The sequence below is a fragment of the Rousettus aegyptiacus genome, unplaced genomic scaffold (assembly GCF_014176215.1).
Source record: "Rousettus aegyptiacus isolate mRouAeg1 unplaced genomic scaffold, mRouAeg1.p scaffold_m13_p_11, whole genome shotgun sequence".
NCBI lineage: Eukaryota > Metazoa > Chordata > Mammalia > Chiroptera > Pteropodidae > Rousettus > Rousettus aegyptiacus.
Window position 1 is genome coordinate 22,640,249 of NW_023416286.1, and position 20,517 is coordinate 22,660,765.

Below are 20,517 nucleotides of genomic sequence, written 5' to 3' on the forward strand. Positions count from 1 at the left end.
TTCAGACTGATGGCCCCCTTTCTTTGTTGGCTGAGAGCATAGGACTGTTCCCAGCTTGTCAAGGCCAGCCACATTCTTATTCTCATCCTCCGTCTTCAAAACCACCAAAGACAGGTTGGGTCCCTCTCATGCTTATCATTTTTCCTCCTTCCTTTTTTTGCTACATCTCTCTCACCTACTGAAGAAAGAATATCTGCTTTTAAGGGTTCATTAGTTGGGCCCACCCAACTAATCTAGGAAAATCTCTTACCTTCAAGGTCCATACCCATAACCATATCTGCAAAATCTTTTTGCCATGTAAGATAACATGTTCACAGGTTCTGGGAATTAGAGCATGGCCACCTTTAGAGACATTATTCTACCTATTACAATGTCCAGCAATATCAGGCAAACAAGCTTGCCTTTGAGAATGAAAGAGAGCACTATTAATAATTATGCCATGATAAAAGGAATAAGCCAGGACACAGGCCACCAAATTTACAGTACTAAGCATTAAGAGAAGAGTCTGAAATAAGGTGTGTGTTTGTATGTGTGAGTGTATGCACAGGCTGGGGGGCACTATTTGTATACTGGAGTAAGTGAAATGTGCTCTGCTGTCAGGATATTCTCTGACTGAGTTAAAATAAATGTTTGGTTTCTGTGGGCCAGAGTATGATGCATGGGGTGCTAAAATAATGAGTAGAAACACAACTACAACTTCAAGAAGCTTTCAGATAATTTTCTATAGATGTGCTTATGAATGTCCACACCGACTCCATATGAGTTAATGGGGATGAATGAGCATTTAATTGCAGAAAAAGAGTATTGATTATAGACAAAGAATAAGTTCTCCTTGACCATGAAGGCATGTGGAATGCAGGATGATGAGAAATTATTCCCTAATGCTGTAGGCTGGCAAACCAGGACTACTGCGATAACTAAAAAGAAGATAAAATGAATTTAGAACATTTTTTTTTTTATTAAGAAGTAGACTATTGGGGACTCTGCTTTAATTAACCACAGAGTACTACATTAACCTTTTCTTATGTTGTTATAAAGTTGAAGCTCTACTCCCTTAAGTGGAATTTCTTCAAATGCATTTTGCTATCCTTAGGCATATGCAGATTGAAAAAGAAATTAAATATGGAGATACTGTTTCCATTAAAAGGTAATTATGAAACTCAAATTATGCATGTATTCATACATGATTGTATAATGATTTAAAATGAAGCAATTACTTTGAGACATTCATCGGTCCTAGTTAGAAATGCTTGCATATTTTATGAGAATTAATGTTTTATATTTATTTACATTTGAATCATTACACTGTAAGATGAGACTTTTTTTCTTGGGAATCTTAATGTTATTAATTTATCACAATCTTACTTGTACAAGTATGGTTATGATTCTGAGTTACATATGTACTCTTTTAATATTCTTATAATCTGGTATTTTATGCATTATTTGAAATATTTTTTGTAAACTGTTATAAAGTTTATATTAAACATTGGTGTTGTTTCTAGACAAATATATTTAGAAATTTTCATGGTTAAGATGTGTATGTAAAATAATTTAACAAATGACAATGTACTTTTAAACTCACTACTAAACAGAAAAGTGAACATTGTGAAGATATTTTATTTATAATTTAAGAAATTAAAATAGTACTGACTTCTCTTTTGAATTGCTATTTCAAATATACATTATTTTTGGTAGAATTGAAATTTAATTTTCTTAATTATGACATATAAATCACATAAAAGTGATTCAATCTAAATATTAAATAGAACTATGAAATAAACCAATTTTCTTATAAGAAAAATGTGATAGATAGAAAACAAAGAAAAGTTGTTTCTTTGAGGATGTATAAACAAAGACATTGAACATAAAAGTATAGATCAACCTTGAAAAGGATGTGGTTTATACCCACGAACATAAGTTTTTAGAATAAGCTTACAATCAAGAAAGAAACACTACTATGTCAAAACAACTTTCACTTTACAGAGATAAGAAAATACAAATGTTGAGTTCTATTATCATTTCCTAATACAAGCACATAAATCAACCTTACTGTGACTTTTTTCAGGTTGGTAAAGTTTCAATAAACACATTTACCACCAATACATATTTACTGAAGAATGTGTTTATGTAATGAATATAATTATGAAGAAATGAATTTTTTTCATCTGACGTGTAAGCACCACAGGTATTTAAAGGGTGAGTTGGTGAAGAGCTGTGAAAGAAGTTGGAAGGAATTCGAACATGGGAACAGCGTACGTTACAGGAAAGCAGTTTCAGGAGATGGATGTTGGTCAACAGCATGGAAAAGAAGATAAATGACACTGGCTGATAACACAACCTTGGAAAAGTCTGGGTCACCAGTAAGTGTTCAGAGCAAGGGTCTGATAGAAAAAGTACTCAGATTTTTAACTTTAAAAATTGGGAAAAAAATCTTTTAGTGTGGTTGAGCAGATACAATTATGGATAAGACATGATCTCTGTCCTAATAAGTGAGTAAGAAAGACATTCATAAACATGATTATATCAAAACACTACAAGTGCCATAGAAAACATGAGTACAAATGGTATGGCATTAGAGAATGGAATGTGTGGTTAACTAAGCACGCATAGAATCGTGGCTTCACAGAGGTGGCAACTTAAGGTTTGAAAAGTAATTTAAGGAGTTTAGAAGTGTAAATGAGGACAAAAAATACTACAAGCAGAAGGAAAACCCTGAGTACAAGCAAGGAAGCCCATAGGTACATTCAGGGGGCTGATAAAGGATGGCAAAGGACTATCAGATGCACAGCTGGACCCAATTATAAAGGGCCTTGAGAGTTATAATTATGCTTTGGATTTTATTATATAGTGATGTAAAAGTATCAAGGATGTTTTTGTAGGGAATGTGTATATCAGAAGATTTAGGGTGGACTATAGAGGGAAGGAATTTACAGAAAGGGTGACCTGTTAGAAAGATTCTGTAATGGTCTAAATGAGAGCTTGATAGGAATCAATAAAGAACTGATGTAGCTGGATTAGTAAGAAGAGAAAGGTTGGAGAAAAATGGTGTAGACATCATTTGGAGGCATGATGTTGCTACCAGAAATAAGCCGTATGTGAATAACAGCAAGCTTAAAGACAAGTTAGAAAAGAGATGAAAAGACTTAAGTTTGACTTTAGACATCTTGAATTTGAACTGCCCCTGGGACTTTCCATTAGATGTATTCAGCAGGCAGTCAAATATCTGACTCTTGTGCTCAAAAGAGAGGTCAGATAAGAGATACTGGTTTGGGCATATGCTAATTGAACCTATGAATGGGATGAGACCACCCAAGGCCAGCACATACATCGTGAAATGATCTCAAATATTTAAAGGGTGAGTTGGTGAAGAGCTGTGAAAGAAGTTGGAAATAAGTTACCAGAAAAGAGGAAAGTCAGGAGAGGATAATGCATCTCGTCTGTGATAATCGTTGCAATCTGTGCCGCAGGTGTAGCCCATTGCAGCGCCATAGTGGAGTTACAAATAGCATCAACATATTAACATAGTCTCTTCTTTTTAAGTGTCCATAATTTCCTTAGTTATTGGTTGGGGATTAGCATCTAAAGCATTGGCAGTCATTTCCCTTTTGAGAATGAGCTGTTGATTCAAAACAACAACAACAACAACAACAACAACAACAAAAAGGCATTAAGATGTGGGTCTCTCATCTATTGTGACATCTCTGCTCCAGTATTTTAGATTGCACTTTAGCAATTTTATGAAGTAGTCCTGAAATACTATTGCTCAAAATTGCAGAGTTCTACAAATCTATCGGGTCATTTTGATGTAGCACAGGCAATGAGATGGGTCAGGTACTTCACAATTCCTTTATCTCTAAGCACACATTTTTCCCTGGCCTTTGTCATCACTAGCAGGAAGGGTTTGAAAAAGACATTTATAAAAACTGTGCTGTTAGTTCTCTGCTGTTTATCTTTACTGAAGTTACCTTATTTACACAAGTAAACAGTATGTGTGCTACACTTAAACACCATCTTTAATTTTCCTGTTTTATTCATACCTGAGGCATCCCACATTTATGCCGTTTGTTTCTTGGAACACTGTCACCTGAAAACACTGTCTTTCAAAAGTGAAATTTTTATCCAGTGACTCTTTGGCTAACCTTTTAATTATTCCTTTATTATTTCCTCTTTTTTCTTATGCCATTACCGAATATATCTTTTTACCTTTAGTATTGTTTTTTTAAAAAGTTTCAATTTCCTATTACACTAGTAGGTAACTTTTGTTTGATACACAAGAACAAAGGAAACAGAAATTTAAAAAGAATGGAATGCAGCTGTGTCATCGCTCTGCCAGCATAGACTGCAACAAACTTGGTAGAATTGGCAACCATTTGCATAACTCAGCATAAGTAGACTTATACGAATCTGCAGATGTCAATATTCACACACGACTCCAATGTTTTTCATTCTTTAAGTAGAAATCTCCACTGAAGAACATCAGAGAAATATGGAAAAGATACAACACATTTGCCTAGGTGTTTCTATCCTCAAGGTTTGCCAAAGAACAGCCTTGGAGAATTAAGGGAACTATTTGACTCTCATAACCATCATGTATGAAATAATTAAATGTGTTTTTATAACTCTCTTTGGTCCTCTAATACTAAAGGTAATTAAAGCTCAGCTAATGGAACAAAGACGGAAACAAACTAGAATATTTAGTATACAAGCCCAAGTAGACTGCCAGCATTTAAAAAATTTTTTTGAGAGGGTAGTGGTTGTGAGAGGAGTAACAGTGATTTGAATAAATGGGAATGTGGCCTGTGTGCAGAATTTTTGTCAGCCTGAACATCTGCATTTCTGTCCAGAGAAGGCTCACAAAGTGTTTACAGAGCTAGGACAGTCAGATGTTAGTGATAGAGGGCTGAGTCACACATTCTGATCTCTGAGAAGCAGACTGAGAAATCAGTGTGCAGGAATTTTATTGGGAACTGTTCTTGGAGGTTTCTATCAATGTTCATCCACCAACCCAATATTTTCATACTTTAAACAGAAAATCTCCAATGAAGGTTGATATGAGAGATGTAGAAAAGGCATAGTGACAACATACATTTGCTTGGGTGGTTTGGGAAGGAAAAGAAGCAGTACCTGATAGAGGAGAAGTAGGGCTGAGATACAGTCTCAGCGAAGGTCTCACTCGACCCTAGAGGGATCTTGGAAAGCAGGAGGTCGCCTAATCAACCAATTATTGAATACAGGCTGACCCAGGAGGGGTGTGACTCTCTTTGAGGCATTTCCTAAAGAGGAATAATAGCTAAGGGCTCTCTGCTGGCAACACTCTCAGTAGCTCAGGAAATAAATTCTTCAGTTCTGAAGGGGAACCCGTGTCATATCACAGTATCCACTCTACGAAAGACCATTTCTTTACCACTCAGATCCACTTCATCAAATAAGTTCTGGGAGGAGCTCCTCTAAGAATCTGGAAAACTTCTTTTTTGTGGGAAAGTTAGAAGAGAAAGGCTGGTAGGACAAAACATCACCCCAATGCTGTAGATGGTCTTAGAGACGCAACTAATACCGTTCCTCTTTGTTCAATTATTCTAGATTCCCTACTTTCAGTTACCACCTCTGCTGTGTCAGTGGCCTACTTGTTGGCATGACCTACACCTTCATTCCTGAGGAGTCCGAGACCCTGGTTATGAAGGCTTTCTGCATTTTTCAAGCACTAGCTTCTACATTTGCCCATTTATTGTCAGAACACTCAGGTCATATCAATAGGCATCGAAGGTAATCAACTAGATGACAAATTTATTTATTCCTGCCCCAACTTGTAACAGTATCCATATTTTCTTCAGATGATTTATTCAATTACACCTAACAGTGGCAACTTCTTGCTTTGCCAGCTAATCTCTTAGAATGAGGAGCCTAAAGTATCATGAATTATAAGCAACCAGACATTATAGTTTAGTGGACCTCTCGCTTTGTCCCCTGTAGAAACATTTTTCCTTTGGAAATCAGGGACTCTAATACCACAGAACTCATATTTTGGGGGATAGGAAGCACATATTTTTCACATGGTTCACCAAGAATGACGATAAGCCAGGCCAACCTGCTTCATCCCTTTGGTTTCTAAACATATATATTCCACTTAATATGGACATGTCGCCATATAAAAATTGTTGATTTAAAGTGCACACTGCATTCTGGAGAATGGTGGTAGTTGATGGCTGCTTTACACTGGTCAAGTAATTTTATCTACTTGTCTAATTGTTGCCTAGTGCCTCTTCCATGAGGGATGCTTTTGGGTGGATGTCAACATGTGACAGGGAGATCTTTGCATTCCCACAGGTCCATTCTCGTGCCTTTTCCACCAACCTCCTTATACTCAGTTTGTAAATCTCTTCGTTTTCAACCCCTTGAACAACTAGCCAAGCCATTCTCTACTGCCTGTGAGTTTATACATATTCTAACCTTATGCCATCCTGACTGGGTCTGTAGTGCAGCTGCTGTCCATTTGTGGCTAGCACTCACGTATTGAACCAATGCATTTATGAACCAATCATGTTTTTATTTTCTACTCCATTATTTGGCCATGTCCCCCTCCCCCAATGTGGTCAAAAATATGAGCTTGGAAAGAGGAGCAAAGTGGTGAATGTCCTGTGGGTCTGGACTACTTGCTTGTGTGGCTTGTGACCTCTGGACTTCCTCAATCCTGGCTATAATGCTTCTATGTTATAATAGACTCTGATGGGCTCACTTGATCTTATGACTTGGGCAGCTCTGTACCCATGGTTACTCTGCCTCTATCAGTGTTCAATAATATACCAGGAATTGTTTTTCAAAAGATCTAACTATCCACTAAAGATGGTCTTATTGGTTAATTTTAAGAGTCTGTTCTGTGATTCTCCCATTAAGATGTGCAATAAACTCCACAGAGTATATTTTCGTACTGCTGGTAATCTCTAATGTTAAAGAATCTCCTGGGTCTGTGGGGCAAGTGTCAGACCTGCTTGTGCTACAGCCTAGAACTGCTTCAGGGCCTTTTAAATCCGATTTACAGCTGGCAATCATATATATTTCCTGGCATATGGATTATAGCTGTTTCCAGGTATGAAATATGCCATTTCTTTCAAGATGTGGGAACGGGTTCAGAGGCTTCCACTGGCTTTTTGCACTAAAATAGCTCTCAACTCACAGGTAAGAAACAGCGTGGAGATATCTCAGTTATAAATTAGGGGAACTGGGGAAATGACTCTGCAGGTTCACAGCCCAATACATCCACTATGTTCCAGATCTGAGTCAGTACTCGATTTGTTAAAATTTCCCAGAGGCTTTCACTAAGACTGGGGCACCATGATGTTATTCATTTTGGTGTGTCGGTCTCTGGCTTTCACACTTTTAATTTTTTTAAACTTGAATTATCTTTCTCCAAAAGTATCAATTATGCTTAGTAATAGCTACCCTATTCTACTGTACTTATAGTTACTCTAGCTCGAATAGTCTCAAATGCCTGATGTATCTTACCTTCTAGTACACTTTATTCCACTGCAATCTCATCTCAGCTCATCTCCTGTCAAAGTTTTAGTAGCTTTTCTATATCCGCGTCAGGGGATATTTGCGCTCTGTTAACAGTGATGGGGTTCTCTCTGGTATTGCCATCTGGGAGGGGTGATCCAACTCTCAAATTCTATCTTAAAGTCTTTTTTCTTAGCCCACTCCTGGCATCATCTATCACAAAGTGGGTATAACTGGGAAGGAAATTATGGCTGGGAGATTAGTTTCCCCGCAGTTTATTAGGGAATGCTCTCTTAGTCAATACTCATGGAAGGGGAGGAGAGAAAGCTGAAATGGGAAGAGGGAGACGTTGGCCTACAATGCAATCTTGATAAAGGCCTTAGCAAAACTCCTGGGGAGCTCAGAGTCTGAAATGACCCCCGCGTCAGCCAGTTATTAGATGGAAGATGCCACAACAAGGGGTTGTACTCTTTGGCAATGTATTAGTTTGCTAAGGCTGCCATAAAATTGTTCAATTTTATTGGTCTGGAGGCTAAAAGTCTAAAATTAAGGTGTCAGTATATTTTGTTTCTTCTGAGGTCTTTCTTTCTCCTTGGCTTACAGAGAGCCCCTTTCCGTGGTGTCCTCACATGGCCTTTTCTTTGTGCATACACATCCCTGGTGTCTCTATGTGTGTTTAAATTTCCTCTTCTTATGAGGACACAGTCATATTGAAGCAAGGCTCACCCATACAATCTCGTTTAACCTTAATTGCTTCTCTAAAGGCCCTATCTCCACATAAATCTGGGGGAAGGGTGATCCAACAATTCAGCCCATAACAGTTAATCTTTACTGCTGAATATTGTCTGTTAGTTGTACCCGCAGCACCTGGACAATAAATTCTTTATTCCTGAAGAAGAATCTGGGCAGCACATTATATAATCCACTAAAGACAGGTACTGATTGTTGTAGGATGAATGTTTATGTCTCCTGCAAATGCATATGTTGTAATTCTAACCCCCATTGGATGGCGTTAGAAGGGGAGGGCTTTGGAAGGTCATTAGGTCATAAGGGTAGAGCCTTTATAAGAAGAGACAGGACAGAGTTTGCTTTCTTTCTCCTCTTTCCACCACGTGAAGACAAGGAGACAACTGTCTACAAACTAGAAAGAGGGACTTCACCAGAACCCTTCAATGCTGGCACCTTGATCTTGGATTTCCAATCTCTAGGTCTGTGAGAAATAAATGTATGCTGTTAATGTTTGCTATAGTAGCCCAAGCTGAATAAGACATTGACTCCTTTGGATTTCTCATATTTATTTTTTCTTGTAGCCCATCTATATCATCCAAGTAATAAAAATGTTACTCTGCTTAGAGTTCTCTTTCTATTCTTCAAATACCAGTTCTCTCCAAGTACCTTAGCATGATTCATTGTATTTGCTTATTTTTGCCCTGACTCCTCTTTAGAATGTAGAGTCCGTGAGGACAGTAATTTTTAATTTGGTGTTTGCTATTTTAATATAATTTTTAAATTTTAGCACGGTTTCTGGTACACACATGGTACTCAATAAAATATGTATATGTTCAACATTTCCAAAGTCAAGCAAAGATATAACTAACTGTAGGTTCAAATAATAAGGTGATTAGGAATAATAATTTAGTCCTTGCTCAAGTGCATGTAGGTAGGCCTGAGAATGATATAACTTTAGACAACAGCAACACAATGTTTTCTGGTCTAGATATAGTAGCCCTTAGATGTGGATGAGATAACATCAATGGTGATTAATTTATTTGAATTTAGACTTACTTTTTCCAAGATAAATTTGTAAAATCTGAATAGCACTGGAAGGGTAAGGCATTATTAGTCATTAATATTTTTAGATGATTTTTAAAGATGATTTCTTCAGATTATCCTCCGAAAGCCAGATACAAAGCAATTACATATAGAAAAGAGATGTTTACATGTTAATGAAGGGAAAAATTGTTAATAGAATACTTTGGAGGTATGTGTGTACTAGGTATGAGTCTTACTTAGTTGTGGGAGGAGAGTATAGGGTGATCAAATCTGGAGCAGAAGAAACCAAAAAGTGTAAATGAGGTATTAAAAAGAGGAGGGGGGTGACTTCTAAAATTGAACTTCAGCTGCCCCAGAATTTTGCCCTAGGCACTCATCATTATTTCTGAATTTTAAATCCTCATTCAATACATTCATAAAATATCATCTTTTTTCTCCACAGAAAACTGTGATACAGCATCTCAATTCAGGTCAGAAATAAAATATCAATGCAAGTAAACTGACATGAAATCAGAGAACATGGAATGATAAAGGGCATTAATAATTCTTTTCAATGGCCTTTGAACAATAGTGGAGTATATTATCCAATACCTAGGACACGAATTCATGGCAATTCAAAACCAAGCAAGCAAACACGCAAAATTAGGCCAAGTGCCCCCCGTTCATAGCACATGATTTATGTTCTTGCTCTTTCACAATATCTTCCAAAATGATGAACGTTTGATCTAAGATGGAATATGTTTTACTGCTTACATGATCTGTGAGTAAAAGAGCACTAATTTCTAAAGTCAGTAAGTAATGCATCAATTTTATGAAAATTTAATATAATAATAGGTATGCATGCCTGTTACTAATTTTCAGCATTGGTATATTTTATATTTGAAAATAATAGTTCCATGTTGTGGTAGGATCATAAAGTAATATCCTTTCTTATCCCAATACTGAATTTTTTATTAGGACAACTGAAACGTTTATTTAAAGATAATGTGCTTTTTTTAACCATGCTCTGCCTCATAAATTACATTTATATTTTTGTTCATAACTGATGCTCTCTTTTATTTTTTATCAACAATAAAATCAGTAATAATAGATTGAAATTTGGATGCAAAATAAACAAATAATGTAAAAGACGAACATTAAATTGAACCATGAATCATGATTGAGTGATTTCATTTTTAAATGTTATGAAAATGAAATTCTCTTCATGACAAGATAGTTCACAGCAACTTAGTTTTTCTCCAAAAACTAAAAGTGGAGAGAGCCTTTGAAAAACAAGGTTGATTCAACAGCATAAATTCAGCAGAAAAAAAAAATCTATTTTATTCTACCAGTCTTCCTTAGAGAAAGTAATAGAACTAGTAAGGAACCAGCCTAAGGCACCTTAACATACATTTCCTTTCCTTATGTTGCAAAATCACAGTGAAGCCTGAATTACACAGGAGCTAACACTTTTACGTAAAAAAAAAAAAAAAAAAAAAAAAAAAATCCCTGCAATTATTTTAAGTAAATAAAATATAAACGTAGTGCTCTCAGAATCTCTGTTTTATATACATGAGGAAAAAACACTATTTTGAAATATTCTCAACATAAGTGATAATTATTAATTACAGTCATAACATCTTTTGTTGGGTTGTGGCTGAAAAATGAAGAGGCAGAGAAAGAATACACATGAAATATATAACAATTTCATAATTCAAAAAATAATGCATCTCAAAGTTGAGAGTTTTTAAAAAATTCTTTAACTTTATAAAGATAGTAAAAATAATAAATAAATCATAATCATAATTTTTTAATTTTTAAGAATTTTTAAAGATTTAGAAGTGTTTAAATGGAACCCTTCTGTTTTTTCCTTCTAAATAAGTATAAATATTTTAGAAAATGAGTTTAAAATTCTAATATTAGCATACCAAATAATTTGAATCTTGGTTTATATTTTATTAAAGTATGTAAGCAAGCAAAGAGAACCAATGTCTCCCAAATTTTCTTCATGTATAGCATTGAATATTTTTTGATATACCACATACTACTGTCTGTTGTCATCGGTACTGACTCAGCCTTCTCAGAAACTGGAATCAAAGATGATATATTTTTAAAGTTTATTTGTCACCGAGTCTGTGCATCTCCGGCACTCACACTAGTTCCCAGGGAAGGTACGGTCACTCTCACTCATTGTTTCAGCTTCATATGGACACAGTCAATGTTAATAAGTCAGATGTAATTGTCTTTGCCAGGCTATTCTGAAAAATGTCTTTTCTTTTGGTAGTAGATTTGAAAAAATTATAAGGAAAACATAAAGATATATATTATAGCTTTCCATTTAGACTTATAGTGAAATAGCTGTTGTTCCTTAGTTCTTGAACATTTTACACAGAGGGCATTTTATTTTAAGATCTTGACAGGGGTAACTTAAATAGTACCCGATTCCACGGGAGCGATGTCTACAGGATATTATATGGTGATAGAAAGTTGTGTGCGTGTGTGTGTTTTTTGCAAAAGGTGGTGATATTGGCAACAGGGACTAAGTTTGCTGAATTTAGCTGAGTCATTTATTCACAAGAGTGCCATCTGTCAAACAGGGACTAAGTTTGCTGAATTTAGCTGAGTCATTTATTCACAAGAGTGCCATCTGTCAAAAAGCAGACTTTGGATGCTTAAGAAGGAGAACTGATTGTTTAAAAAAGAATAAACTTATTACTTGAGGCTACTAGTTCACAAGTGAGGTGACCTCAGCCTCTCTGTGAAATAGTCTTTGAGAATAAAAATACATTATAGGTATAAAAAGAGACTTCCATGAACACCAATAAACATTAGCAATGCCTGTTAAATGCCTTGTGCCGTCACTGTGAGCTTTAAACTGATCTTAAGAAAAGTTATCAATTTCTCATTTTTGGAAGAGATTCTCATCCTGTTCAGGATCACTTTCTTATACTTCTCTCAATATCTTTTTTTATGTTAGTTCTTTTCAAACCATTAAGACACATTAATGTGTTGTTGAATAACATCAATTTTCAAACCCTACAAAGTCAAAGAAAACAAAAACGGGTCTTCCTGTGCCTCCTTTGAAGAGAATAAGTATAATTTTTAGGGTTCATAAAACTCAGTGAGCTGATCTTATTTCATCTTTTTGTTATTTTGAACAGTTTTTATGTAGATGAATTTTCTGACAATGTATTTTGTGAACTTTTTGACAGTTTCAATAGACTGCACAGACACTATTCATCTGGAATTAACTCATTTCTATATTCCCATTGCCCATTATAACTTAAAATAACTCTTTTTATTTTCCTCAGAACTGGTTTTGTATTTGCTCTGTAGTACACTGATTGTAGTACATTGGTACCTCTTGGATTTAATAAAAATTCCCAACATGGGGATTTACCTTTGGAAATAAACTGTTGCATTTTAGTTTCCAAGGTTATTTTTTATAACTTTTTATTTTGATATAATTTGAAACAGAGAAAAGTTGCAAGAATAGTATAAGAAACTCATATATTTTTTTACCCAGATTTATCAATTGTTTATATTTTGACATAATTTATCTAATGTCTATCTACCAATCTATCATCTATTTATCAGTCTATTACCTGTAATTCTTTTTTCTGAGTCAGTAAAGAGTGAATTGAAGATGTCCTGCCTATTTATCCTGAAATAATTGTGTTCTGTAAGAACAAAGACTTTCACATAACCACATTATAATTCTCAAATCAGAAATTTGAGCATTGGTACAATGTTATCAAATTCCAGTCCCTATTCAAATAATCAGCAATTACCTCATAAACACCTTTTATAGATATTGTTCCCAATAAAGAATTTAATTCAGCATCATATATTGTGCTAATTTGTTATATTGCTTTTTCTTTAATTTGTAACCATTTTTTCAACCTTCATTATTATTATTATTTTTTGACCTTGACATTTTTTAAAGGTATAGGCCAGTTATTTTGTAGAATGTTCTTCAATTTGGGTTTGTCTGGTGTTTCCTCATAATGAGATTCAGATGGTGCATTTTTGAGCAGAATACCACAGAAGGTGACATTTCCCTTTCAGTGCATCATATCATTAAAAAAATGATACTGGTTTGTTCCAATAAGAATTTTTTAAGGTTATTTTCTACTTTTTTCTCTAAATAAATAGCCTGCATAGCAAAAAAAAAAAAAAAAAAAAAAAAAAAAAAGAAATACAATCAAATGCAATATAGTACCCAAGCTTCCTAAGAGAAAAAAAATAAAATATGAATCACATAAAACTAAAAGGAATATACTTTTTTCCAATTTCAGAAAGCTCTTTCTTTTTTTATTTTATATTTGGTTTTTATGCCCTTATACTATGTTATTTTCTTCAACAAATATTCATTGCCTACCTGCTTTGTGCAGACATTTTTTCTGCCTGGTACTAAATTTCTTGAAATTAAATATTTGCTACCCTATGGCTTCATTTTATATCGAAAATAATCTTAATTCCACTCCCCATGGCAATATCAAAATGTCTTCAATGAGGTCACAATTTCTTTTTAATTTTCAGCTCAAATGAACATATTTCCATCCAAGTTCCATTTATCAGGTTGCAACATTTTACCTCATTTACTACTCCTGTTGTAGAACCCCACTAGATGTCTACAGCCTCATTCCCTCCTGAGTCTCCTTGTCTATTTCTGATGACTTTGTTCTTTTCACTTGGTTATTAACCCTCCAAACCACCTTTTGACTCTATTTTTCCTTAAGCTCTCTCTGAATAATCTTTTCACCTTCTCTCAAATTAGAACTTTAGTTATGACTTTTCCTGGAACTCCCTACCTACATTTTCAGATGATTTCCGGAAATTTCCACTTTGACATCTTACAACTACCTTAAAGTCATCTCTATGCCTCAGCTCCAACCCTGCTTCATTTCCTGTATTCATGTTAGTGGCATCCCTTGCTTCAATTTAGATTGTTGCTAAGAACTCCCCAAGAATTTGGTCATGGCCTCTGTTATAACTGCACCACACTCCACCTCTCTCTCTGCTAATTCCTGCTGCCTCCACCATTAGCAGGTATTTTTCTAAAAGCACTCACCAATAAATGTTCTACATGGAAATCTCTCAGTCTGTTTCCAAGGGAACCCAATATATGAGACAACCTCCAATCTGCTGGACTTGGAAGGAATAGAATTCAATGATTTGGTGGAAAATTCTCCTTAAATAAGTGCTTTAGGGAAAGGGAGGCTTTGGACTCTTAAGAATCTACTGAGTTACATTCCCACCCAAATGTATTGAATAGAGTGAAGTCCCAGGTACACTGCCCTGCCCACTCCATCACAGCTAACAGGATTTTACACAGGTCCTAGAGCAGGATTTGCCAGTTGATAATAGTACTGAGACCTGACCTCAGGAGTTCTGTGGTTCTCTTGTTATTTCTAATCTCATTTACCTATCTGTGAGGGTCTGTTCCAGCAAGTGTTTAGATAATGTAAACTTTTAAGATTTATTTTGAAACTTGTAGAAATAAAAATATCTCTCCATGTATTTTTGAGATACTGCATTAATTGGTGATAGCTGCATTTAAATGCTGTAATATCACTTTTCATTATAAGCAGCTTTATAGATCTAAGAATAAAGAATAAGAATAAAGTCACAGCAGGTGGAGAAATGAATATGCCAGATGAGTACTAAACTTATCAGGGTGATCACTTTGTAAGATATATAAATGTCTAATCACTATGTTGTACACCTGAAGCTAATATAATATTGTATGCCAACTATAATTGAAAAATAAATTTAAAAAGAAGTGGATTAATAACAATTTTTGAAGTAGTTATAAAGGGAACAAGATTATTCTACATACTTGCAGTGCTAAATGACATTGTACACAAATATATCTATATCTATATTACAGTTAGGCATGATGAACTGTTAAAGTTCACCATTCAATTTGACTATTTAAAAAATATCTGTATATAGAAATAATCATCCTTATGTTCTTGTCTCTACTAAAGCTTCTTTGTTTTCACTGATACTAAAGTCTATACCCAATCTACATGAGATATAGTCTTAATCATCTCTATGTCAAGCACAAATAATTTTATAGTTTCCTCTTCTGAAAAATGCATAGTTCATATTAATAGATTTAAAAAGTAAATATTTTTTAAATATTTTACAGATGTCAGGCACTGTACCAAACACATACCATAGGACTAGAATTCAAAGTCAAGCATTCTGACTCTTTAGTTGATACAAAATCACTTTTCTTATGCTGTATGATATTACATACTAAAAGTTTGTATCTCCCCAAATTCATATGCTGAAGCCTTAACTCCCAATATGATGATATTTGGAGAATAGAGCCTTTGGGAAATGATTAGAAGTAGATGAGGTCTTCAGAGTGGTGCCCCCATGATGGGATTAGTGATATTTTAAAGAGACCGCTCCCTGCCCCACCCCCCACTCACAATGCATGCACTGAGGAAAAGCCACGTGAGGACACAGTGAGATGGTGGCCATCTGCAAGCCAGGAAACATGTAGGCCAGCACCTTGATCTTGAATTTTCCAGCCTCCAGAACTGTGAGAAAGAAGTTTCTGTTGTCTAAGCTCCCCAGTCTATGGTATTTTGTTATGGTAGCCTCAGATAAGGCATATTAGTTTTATTGAAACTCCAAGTGATTTTAAAATATAAAGATATTCAACAAAGACTGAGTAGAATATTTGCCATTAGGAAAATTTTGTGGAAGTATTCTAGTAAACAAACAAGCAACTAGCTTTTATTTTCAAACAAGCTACCAATTCTCGATAATGCTTACAATCTCATTTATTTTTTCTTTGCCTAATACTTACTTATGGTTTTATAATTTTTGAGGAGGGAAGGGCTTATGCTAAATTTTCTTAGACATTGCGTCCCATATATTCTTATTCTCACTTAGTGTTTCTGATTTCTATTAAATATATGTTTACTAAAAAGTTTTTCTCTTTAGATTAAATGCAGAGATATGCTGCTATCATGCAGTTAGAATTTGAAAGACATCTCTACATTTTCTATTAAAAGTAGTATTCTATGTCAACTATCCAAGCATCGAACAATATCTCAGCACCACAGATGTAAAATGAAATACATGAAATATCCAGAAACATCTGCCAGTCTCCAGTGAATACTCTGCAATCAATCTGTACTATCATAAAATAAGAATAGAGGTCTTTGCTTAGAATTACTTGTGCACAGTACCTCATTAACTAACCCAGCCAATCAATTAAAGTCACTGAAAGGGGCAAAATAGGACTTTGGGGGAAGATAACCACTTTCCTCATTAAGTACTAACAAGCCAGTTCTCATACTTTTCTATATCCTTATGTTCCCTCCATTTCCTCCCTACCCATTAACTATAATCCTAATAATCACATATCTACTTAGACCAGACTGTCTTTTTAATTTACCTGCTGTATCATTTTGAACATATTTCCCTGATAGTTACAGAGTTTCTTCCTTTGGCAAAACTGTCAGTCCAAAATAATCTTACCTTTCATTTATGAACCTGCTTGAATCTTAAGCAGTCTGCTAATAAAAGGCATAGTTGAAAATATGAGTGACTATGAAATGAACTGCATAAAATTGGAACAGTGACGAGGTACATTAATAATGTCAGGATGTGTCCCACATATGACACCGTTCTTGGTGTGAGGCGGCTAACTAAATAATTGGACAGGAAATCCCCTATGAACTGGCAGAGGGCATACTGTTTACGCACTTAACTGTAATGATGTCTGTGCCAGTGCTAAGGAAATTTCTACCAATTTTAACAATAGGATGTACAAATGTTCTTGCAGAGACAACTTACACAGTTGAGATAGGAATACAAGTTAATGAAATGACTCTTGCTATTGAGAATGTTTTTTCTTAAGTCTGTGGTATTTTTGAAGTCATTTATTTAATAGAAGTAGGGTATTTGTATTTGATTTGGTGGCCTAAGCATACATGAGCACATACTTTTAGTTCTTTTTTTTTTTTTTGGGGGGGGGGACAGATTTACTTTTGCCCCTAACTTTTTGCTCCTCCAACAGACCTGCCTCTCTCAATTTAAGGATATGTGGTCAGATTTGGCAACTAGTTAGGAATATTGTAGGTTGTCTTTTGGGTGCCTGAATTCTTTCATAGAGGACATGGTTCCCATATGTGAATTCCTTAGAATCAAAAAGCTTGCCCGACTTGTTTTCCAAATTGCAAGTTCAACCTGGCACTGAGTCATTTTTGTTTGTTTTTCTTTTATCATTCTTCTAACTTATACTGTTCATATACTATTACTGTTATGCCCCGATTCGGAACCCCATGAGCCGCGAAGGAAACAACTGCTGATGTAATCACACAAGGGAGTTTATTAGCGAGCAAGCTCGGACCCAACCCTACACACAGCCAAAGCAGTGTGCAGGAGAAGGGCCCCTTCCTTAATCTTACAGACATATTTAAAGGGAAAAACCACAGGCTGGGGTGGCTGGTCCTGGCGTTACAGGATTGGAAAGTTAAATTTGACCTTTACAGACATTGGGGGGAAGGTAGCCGCAGGGGAGGTCTAACTAGCAAACAATAGAAGGGGAATTCCAGGGCCATTCCTACTGTTCGACTACATCTGGTATGGGGGTGGGGGTGGGGTTAGTGTTCCTATAGTGATAGTAAACAGTAATTTCCAGGAACTGGCTAAAATGGAGGCCTGTCACAAAATGGAGTCACTTCGGTTCTTCAATTACTTTTACATGAAAAAGTACAAAAAATGATTAGTAAATTTAAATGTCAGTTGCTCTCTCATATCATGTTACTTTTAGTGCCCTTTGTTAGATAGTCATTTAGATGAGTTGCTTTGTTTCTCTTATCATTTTTGGAGGACACAGTCAAGTATCATAACTGTCCAGATTCTAGGCAACACAAAAAGTGGTCATTTCATCTGAATTACCTAAATAGCTCCTGTTACATCTTGGATTTATTACAGACATCTTCTCTATTAAAACCCAATAAAGGATGGCCACTAATGCTAAATAATACATAGTAACTAATACATAATAATATTCTTTTAAGTTGTTTGAATAAATTTTAAATAGCTGGTATGTAATCATTTAACAAAATTTATTATTTAGCTTATTTACAAAGTATACTGATCACATTTAAAACAGAAAATGTAGCTCTCGCTAAAAACTTAAAACTGGTCATCGATTATGCAAAATATTTAAGGGGAACAAGCAGTTTCCAAATAATAGAATTCTTTAAATAGTGGTTGAACAGTGTAGTAAGTACAGTATGTGTAAGTCAAAGTTCTACTTACTTACAAACTCAAGTAACATAAAGTGACAAAATTGTTAATATTTAATATAATTGACGAGATCTGGCGCATTCAAGGTGGTAGACATTTAATATCATTGAAAGCTTCACATATATATAATCTGGATGTTACACATAAAAAATATGATCAGAGAGAACCATGAAACACAAATAAAAGTAGTATACTATGGGTCGAAAGAATGTGAAACTGGGAAAATCTTTAACCATTATTGGAATTGGATCATATTTTGATATTAAATTACATTAAAAATGAAAAAAAAATTGGAAGAGAAAGGAAACAATTACCACTTCAAAATGGACATTGATGTTATTTTGATGTATATCTTTCCAATTTTTTCTTTGCATTGAGTTCTTACTGAATTACTACAATAATAGTATATAGGTATTTTATATACTCCTCTACTTAATGTAATCCTTGAGTCTATATAAAATTCATAAGTGTATATTTTGTTGCTGCATGTTATTTTATTATGTAGAATTGTTAATATTTATGTACCTATTTATCTATTATTGGCCATTTAACTTTCCTGCTTTTCCCTATTATAATACAGTGATAGGCATCTTTGTAAATTTAGCATTTTCTACATTTTGCTTTTGTTCAGAATAAATTACCAGGAGTGAAGTTGCAAGATAAAATTTCCAAATATTTTGTTATCAAAGGAAAGTGCACTTTAGTTGATTATAAAAAAGCCATGAACTAAGGAACGTCACTTTATAACTTTTTCAGCCATTGTGGAAAAGACAGATATCCATTATTCCCTTTATTCTTGTAGAAGCCCTGATTTTCAGCTATTTTCAGCTAGATGCATAGTGTATTTGAAAGAACCACACCAACTCATCCAATAAATAGAATTTAAAAATCCTCAAACCAACTTCAGTAAAAAGGAGATTGTTCTAAATCATTCTGAAATTAATAATCAAACAGCGATGTGGTTGTGAGATTTAATTATATACTTGTGAAAGCTTGCTCTTGTTATGTCAATATTTGTAAATGCAGTTGTTCAGGCCAACAAATACATGAATTGATTAATTTTTCTATTTAAGCAAATAATTTTAATTTTATAAAACCATAAAGCTTGAAGAAAGGTTAACATGTCATTTGGTGGGTCTTCTTCTTTAAGACTAAGTTTTATTATGCTCAGCTGAAAACTTAACTAGATTTGTTAATTCAGAATTGTTGACTCAGTAGTAAACAGACTGACTATGAACTCCTAGGTAATAATGTTTGAAGTTCAAGATTTACCTGTGGCCAAATTGGGCCTTCTTATGAAAGGTCAACCCTTCTATACTACACTACCTTCATTTTCTTCAAACTTAGGTCTGATTTAGCCATGTGCACTTGGCCACTACATGTTCTGTATTGGATGAGGTCTCTTCTTCCCTTGACTTTTCATGGTGGTGTGCATATTTATCTTATTGTGTAGTGATTTGTATTCTCACGGCAGCTCTTTCTCTTTCTCTACTTTTCTCCTATTTCCTTCCTCACTAAACAAATTTTAGACTGTCGAATGGAGAGCGGCTTACTCTGCCTTTCCCATGGCAGAGACTTAAATATTTGGCTAATTGAATTAAATTTCTGAAAGTTATTTGTTTAGGATAAGAGTGAGCTGCATGTGTATTTCTTTACTCCCCTTCAGCATTCATGCCAACTGTTGTCTTAAATCATATGGAGAATTGAGCATTCTGGTGCTTTTGTTTACTTTTAAACACTCTGATTTGACTCTGATTGATGAGGTGGAAAGTAATTTACATTTGATGTGTGGCTCCCTTATCTTAACCAGAATGACAGCTGCCTGAGAGATAACTTGTTAAATGTATCTATATAGTTACCCATTGCTTGCACAATATGCCTTGTCTTAATACAAGCCGATGTAAATATAGGCCTGTAATTACTTTCTGTTATGCTTCCCTGCATTTATGGCCCTGAATATATACAGATGTTAGAACAAAATGCAGCATA